The following is a 7,060-nucleotide window of genomic DNA, read 5'->3' as shown; positions in this document are numbered from 1 at the left end:
GTTAGCCCTTAATTTGCAACCACTTAATGAGAGTTCATTTTTCTATCCAAAACCTTTATCTATCTCATAATGTACAGAATAAACATTTTTAAATGATTATGAAGATAGATAAAGGTTTTGGATAGAAAAATGAACTCTCATTAAGTGGCTGCCAACAGGTTTCAATCTATCAACAGACTGATTCAGATTCCACAAGGGTAGAGAGAGTTGCAACTTACATCCGTGGAGTTGTATGGAGCAGTTCTGACTGTCGAACGGGTAGTTCCTCAGGTCCATCAGACACGACACACGCAGCTTCCGTCTGGACATGGCAAATATGGGAGATAATCAGATATTAGGGATGGGCGTCGTTGGGTATCGCTTATTTCACCTACATCCCAATAACATAGACGTAATGTGTATTTATGTACATATAAGGTGTGTGGAGGATGGGGATGTCTTATGGCGGTAGCGTGCGTAGACTAGTAGCTAGCAGCCGTGCCTCTGGACCAAGGTGCCGTCCCTGCTGTGCCGCTCACCCGACATGCACTCTACTTGAATAGTTGTATGGTCTTTATGATAAGGACAGAACGCTAATCCGTGGGCTACTTTTTGTCGGTTTATGTACATTTATATGTTTGTTTGTTTTATTTGGATCTCCATCAGTGATACCAGATTGGCTAGGACATCATCATTTACAAAATATTCCCTTTATCTGACTGACGTGAATGACGAGGAGGCAAAATTACTGAGATTTACGACCAGTGTTTATTACATGAAAATATACAGTGACGTAAAGTTTAAGTTCACATAAATTATGAAGTTCAACGTACTTGAGCCTGACACTTATCTATCTATCTGGTGATAGCCAACACTGTTCTAGATGAGGACCAGAGTTGGGGGGCAGAGGGTCTACCAGAAGACATACAGGACGTACTTGAGTCTGTGACTGATCTGTCCCTCCGGCGACAGCCAACACTGTTATAGATGAGGACCAGTGCTTTAGGCTTCCAGAAGACATACAGGCAGGGCTAGAAACGTACATGAGAGGCAGGGGAGGGGGGTACAAGAACAGGTACAACGTACTTGAGCCTGTGACTGATCTGTCCCTCCGGTGACAGCCACGTCGACACCGTTCCAGATTTAGGCCCGCTGTCCTGTCCTGGTGACGTCACCTCAGAGCTGGTCGTGACCGGCCACCTGTATTTTACATAATATTTCATCATTACTGATAAACTGCTTATGCTTCATTTGCGATATAAGGATCTGCACTGAAATGCTGTTATATCTTGATGTCATCTTATATTTGTCACATTTGTCCAAAGATTGATATCTGAGAATTGGAGATGGGCATCGTATAAGCCTTCTAAACTCCTTTTCCTCTTCCTGCACTTAGAAAATAGTTTTCTTTACTTCACTGTTATTGTTTTTAAATGTGCGAATAAATAGATAAATAAAAACAAACAAAAACAACAAAACCAAACACCTGGCCTTGACTGTCCTGCCGAACTGGACGGAAGGGAGCCAGAGCTCGTGACTCGGCACGATAAATAACAACAAACAAACAAAAACAACAAACAGAAACACCTGGCCTTGACGGTCCGGCCGAACTGTACGGACGGGAGCCACAGCACGTGACTCGGCACGGGGATCCAGCCGGACCCGCCCAGGCTCGCCAGCCGATCGTCCGTCCAGGCAACGGTGAAGGTGGCTGTCACGTTAAAGTCCTGGAGCACAGAACAAACAGAACAAACAAATAAACAAACAAAATAATAAACAAAAACAAACAGGTTCGCCAGCCGCTCGTCTGTCCACGCCACCATGAAGGTCGCCGTCACGTTTAAGTCCTGGAGCACAAAACAAACAAATAAACAAAATAATAAACAAAAACAAACAGGTTCGCCAGCCGCTCGTCTGTCCATGCAACGGTGAAGGTGGCTGTCACGTTAAAGTTCTGGAGAACAGAACAAACAAACAAACAAATAAACAAAAACAAACAGGTTCGCCAGCCGCTCGTCTGTCCACGCTACCGTGAAGGTGGCTGTCACGTTAAAGTCCTGGAGCAAGGAACAAACAAATAAACAAATAAACAAAAACAAACAGGTTCGCCAGCCGCTCGTCCGTCCACGCTACCGTGAAGGTGGCTGTCACGTTAAAGTCCTGCAGCACAGAACAAACAAACAAACAAACAACAAAATGATAAACAAACAAACAGGTTCGCCAGCCGATCGTCTGTCCACGCAACCGTGAAGGTCGCCGTCACGTTAAAGTCCTGGAGCAAGGAACAAGTCACCAGGCTTACAAAGTTCTTATCACGTAACCAATAGGTTCTGTTCTACTTGTTTGAGAGAGAGAGAGAGAGAGAGAGAGAAAGAGAGAGAGAGAGAGAGAGAGAGAGAGAGAGAGAGAGAGAGAGAGAGAGAGAGAGAGAGAGAGAGAGAGAGAGAGAGAGAGAAGGAGAGATGGAGAGACAGAAAGTGTTGACGAATTCTAACATCCCTAAACCCGTAAGGGTGTAAAAGGAAGGTCTTCCGGAGGCTATATCATACCTACATTAACCTATTTTGAAGCATGTTACAGATTGAAACCACCATTACGAAGTGTGTAACACAGATGTGTTGAATCTCAATGGATGAATGACTGAACCCACCATAGTCTCCTCGGACAGCCAGCCGATATTCTCCAGCATCACACCTGACGAGGTCGGCAGCGGCTCTCCTGCAGGGGAAGGTAGAATATGCTTTATTACAACATTTATATGGAATTTCAATACAAGAAACAGTCTCAGTGTCCCTGACTAAAACTGGTGGAACAGTTGAAACGTCTGACCGTTTCCAAAATCATATCCAGTTGCTTGAGTGACTGCTTTTTGGCATACAAGAAACAGTCGTTACAACATCAAAGTACTTCCTGTTGACCTTTCCTCTTGCGTGGCAACTTCAGTCATGATATTCGTATAAAGACCATACAGAATTATTCTGCCAACTTCATGCACATGAATATGCTGGCATTTGTGACAAGAAAAAAAAAGTCTCTCATTTTATCATTCCCTTGGTCTATTTGACCGTTAGGGTACACCAGGGGATCTGGCAAACAGCTTTCTCAATCCCTCCTGGTTTTCTTTTCTTATTTAACAATGTTTCACTTGTTGTCATGTCTGTCCACTCGTGATTGTTTCGCCATAGCTAACGCTGTAGGGCTGATGTGCAAAAGGATTTAACATGGTCAACAGTAACTAACGGAGGCTATAAAACCTGTTACCTTTCGACATGTCCACGGGACTCGCCTCTGCGTCGTAATCCTCCGGCAGAGCCTCTCCCGTCTCCCACCGCGCAAACTCCTCCATAGTGCCGCCGTCGGACGGAGACAAAGGGTCTACAGAACAGGTAACATGAAAGTCCGTCTTTCTCTTCTTCATGTTGAAGTGACCAACATCGTCATGTCGATGAATCTGCCACACTTTTTGGTCAAGTCAGAGACCAATTTTTGCGAGTTTACTGTGACACTTTCATAATGAAACTTGAAGAAGGCTGTGAAATGGTATATGACTCTATAAATGAAGACTACATGTTTTCAAAACTATAGATTACAAGGCTTGGAACCCAAATTTCCGTTTCAAGACTCCATAAAGAATCCATCTAAGTGTTGGTAAAGTTAGTCTTTCTTCGACGATATCTATGAAAAGGTGACCATTTGTAACAGGGATGGTTATTGGCTAATTTGGAGCACACTTCATGCATGTATCATGAGGTAACCTACCAGGTGAGACAGTAGTCTGAGGAACGGTGCTCCCAGTTGGACCCGCAGAAGACGTGCCGATGGTAGACGTACCGATGGTAGATGTGCAGTGTGGCTCCAACGGACCTGCGTACGGTATAGAAAATACGGTTTCCATTCAAACATGCGTTTGCTAAGAACTTTATCTTAAAACTTTGCACTTTATTTGACAATATTCAGAAGTAACTCAAGAGTGCCAAATCCCTTGGGGTTGATCAGAAATATTCTATAAATACCCTATCTTACATTTCCATTTCCAAAGCCCATCCAGTTGATTAAACGACTGCAGATTGCTGTACCTGGATGTATAACCTTCACTGAAAAAACATCTGATAAAATGTCTACTGCTGTTTCCACCTGTCCTACCTACACTTGTGTGTGTCTTCACCAGCCCTACCTGTGCATGTCCGTGTGTGTCTTCACCTGTCCTACCTGTACATGTCTTCACCTGTCCTACCTGCACATGTGTGTGTCTTCACCAGTCCTACCTGTGCATGTCCGTGTTTCTTCACGTTTCCCGTTACATCTCCTCCCCCCGTACATGTGTGTGTCTTCACCAGTCTTACCTGTGCACGCCCGTGTTTCTTCCCGTTTCCCGTTACATACTCTACCCCCGTACATGTGCGGGCTGCATGTCCGGTTCCGCGTCTGTTCGCCGAGTCCGCACACAGAGATACATTCAGACCAGGAACTCCATAGAGACCACTCACCATCGACTGCAAGAAAATAAAACAATCATCTCATATTCACAATGAAAAGAATAACCTTCATGTATGCCTCGTATATCTCTCTAAGGTTGTTTGTTGTAGTTTTAGTCAGGTTTCCTTTATCCTAATTCATCAATGAGAAACTGGATTTAGCCTTTCGTACCAAATAAAGAGATTGTGACCGCATCTGTGGGCAGCGACACCTAGCACTGCAGTACCATGTGAACCAGCCAGAATTAACCTGAGGAAGGTGACACAAGGTCACTGAAACGTCGATGAAGCTAAAGTAAATTTGGTATTACAAAGAATCTCTTTATTCAAAGACGTACCAACATGATAAAACTATACATAAATATTAAAATACCAAACTGAAACAAGCAGTAGTGGACGTTGAAAATTTGATCCGTGTGTTCTTCTGTGCTGCAAGAAAGTTTAGCATTGTACTGTGTTACTACCAACACAGATGAGGTTCCATGATAGCATCTATACAGAAGTTGCGATAGCTAATAGAAACATTTGAGTTATGTACCTGGACATGGCGGAATGCCCTCGCACGACTTGGTTTCTAGCGGGTCCCCGGTGCAGTTAGCCCCACTGCCCGGAGTTACGGTCCCGTTGTTACCGGCGGCGCTGTCACATGTTCGCTGCCGTGTCTGGCTCCCGGTACCACAGCTTTTCGTGCAGGCGGACCAGGGGCCCCACTCCGACCAGGTACTCGCAACTATGGAGAAATGTTTGATCATATCGTGTGGATCTCCATAATTTAATATTTCATAAGCTCCAATTCTGAGGTATACGTTGGAAGAACACGTTTGCGGTTTCCACAATGTACAGACGTTACACCATCTAACAACTACAATTAGCATTGCATATGTCACATCAAATCACCCGGATGGAGGCCTGGCGACCTCTGTCTCGTATCAGCCACATGGTGATCTACATCATTCACCCGGACGGGTGTGTCACCCGTAAGGGGCGGTATAACCCGTCGTTGTGCGAACATGTGCGAACATGTATATAGGGCTCCCTTGGAAATTAGTTACTACGTTAACTGAAGGGACTACCCTAAAGATCAATCAATCAATCAATCAATAAATAAATAAAAAGAAACATCAGTCCAGTGCAAATGACATCTACAACTCCGCTGCCGTTAGCTGTTTTAAACAAGATTAGAAACTCACGTGTGCTGACTGGATCCGAGTAGTAACTGTCTGCATAGTAGCCGTTCGGGGTGAACACTCTCATCTTGGCCCTGCAAAAGCACGTCGGTACTCAGTCAGTCGAGGGCATCATCATAAGCACGTAGACATGATAATAAGGAATGCCAGTGGCATTAACATGGCTTTATTGCTTAGAGTCAAAGAAGAAAAGACAGGTCTGCTTTATTGTCAGAATTTGGGAATCAAGTGCCATCAATGTTACTTATCAAGCTTATATTATATATTCCATGAATTGATAGGGAAATTAAATGCGACCTCGATCCAGGTTAGCTCATAGCTACTCGTCCATTGGTCGTGAGAGAGGACAGACACTTTGTACAGTTCATTGTACCGGGGAATTCCCCTAGCTCTTTTCACCAAGACAATGAACAATGGACCGCAGCTGGGGACTGCATCACTTTCCAGTAGCGTGAATGTTTGGCGAACGACAAAGCCGGGAGTCAAACTCACGGCTTCTAGTTCCAGAGACAAGGCCGCACTACACAAACCTGTACGTAGTGGCGAGCTCTAACGGCCCGTTACAGTAATGGGTAACGTTTGGGTACTTACCTGTACGTAGTGGCGACTTGTAGCGGCCCGTTACAGTACAGGGTAACGTTTGGATCCGTGCAGTTCTCATCGCCGATGGTGAAGGTGAACACCTGACTTCCGGTAGTTCTTTTTTTCCTCATGCTGGGTGTGAATGGGTACGGGGCGAGGTTGGACACCTGGTACGGTGGGACCGGGCAGAGCCCCCGCACGTCGTACCAGCTGTACATCGACTGTGCGTCGTGAATCAGCCCTGTTTCTGCGGTGTCGTTTAGGCCTATACGGGGATGAGAAAGCAGAGTTAACTATACCGGCAACATTCACATGGTCCAGCCTAACGAAATACTCTCTGTTTATTCTTAACAAAACAAATTCACGCATATGGTGACCAGCACACCCAGCTTTGTCCTGCCACTTGCTTCATGATGTAATCGAACACCACGGGGTATCTCCAACTTTACCATGGTGACAGTAACACAATTTTCAGCACCAAGGAGAGGACTAACATCCCACTGATATCGGTTTATTGAGATGGCCTTTAGCTCAGATAGACAAACGTTGCTTCACGTTCAAACTCAGTCAGCATCTGCTTCAGATTTTATCAGATAATTATCATAATCTTGTATTGTGTAAAGCTTCTGAACAACGAATCAGGTTGTGACTGCCTCAGACATGTAAATACATGTATTACGAAAGATTTTTAGTAACAGTTTTCGTACTACATGGTTTTAGTGCGCATCTTCAATTTAGCCCTAGGGCTACATTGATATATTTTTATTATGTTGTAAATGCATGAACATCATAATCCACAAACGTCTTGCATCTGCTGACGTGCCGTCTTGCCACTTG

At 44.6% G+C, this 7,060-nt stretch overlaps 2 long non-coding RNA genes across 3 annotated transcripts; both read right to left on the bottom strand.

Annotated features, from left to right (window-relative positions):
- Positions 1-2,191: 2,191 nt before the first annotated feature.
- LOC118407328 lies at positions 2,192-3,354 on the bottom strand. The gene is made up of 3 exons (XR_004830133.1): positions 3,241-3,354; positions 2,630-2,697; positions 2,192-2,251 (listed from the first exon to the last, which is right to left on the bottom strand). It is a non-coding gene; the product is annotated as an uncharacterized LOC118407328 (long non-coding RNA).
- Positions 3,355-5,105: 1,751 nt separating this feature from the next.
- On the bottom strand, positions 5,106-6,319 carry LOC118407329. 2 transcript variants are annotated; one of them, XR_004830134.1, is made up of 3 exons: positions 6,233-6,319; positions 5,645-5,715; positions 5,106-5,184 (listed from the first exon to the last, which is right to left on the bottom strand). It is a non-coding gene; the product is annotated as an uncharacterized LOC118407329 (long non-coding RNA). The 2 variants fall into 2 exon arrangements; XR_004830135.1 differs by lacking the exon at positions 6,233-6,319 and adding an exon at positions 6,172-6,226.
- Between the last annotated feature and the right edge of the window lie 741 nt (positions 6,320-7,060).

The sequence above is a fragment of the Branchiostoma floridae genome, unplaced genomic scaffold (genome assembly GCF_000003815.2).
Source record: "Branchiostoma floridae strain S238N-H82 unplaced genomic scaffold, Bfl_VNyyK Sc7u5tJ_1305, whole genome shotgun sequence".
NCBI classification, from domain to species: Eukaryota; Metazoa; Chordata; class Leptocardii; order Amphioxiformes; family Branchiostomatidae; genus Branchiostoma; species Branchiostoma floridae.
The sequence above is the reverse complement of the archived record's forward strand: the minus strand, read 5'-3'. Positions and strand labels throughout refer to the sequence as shown.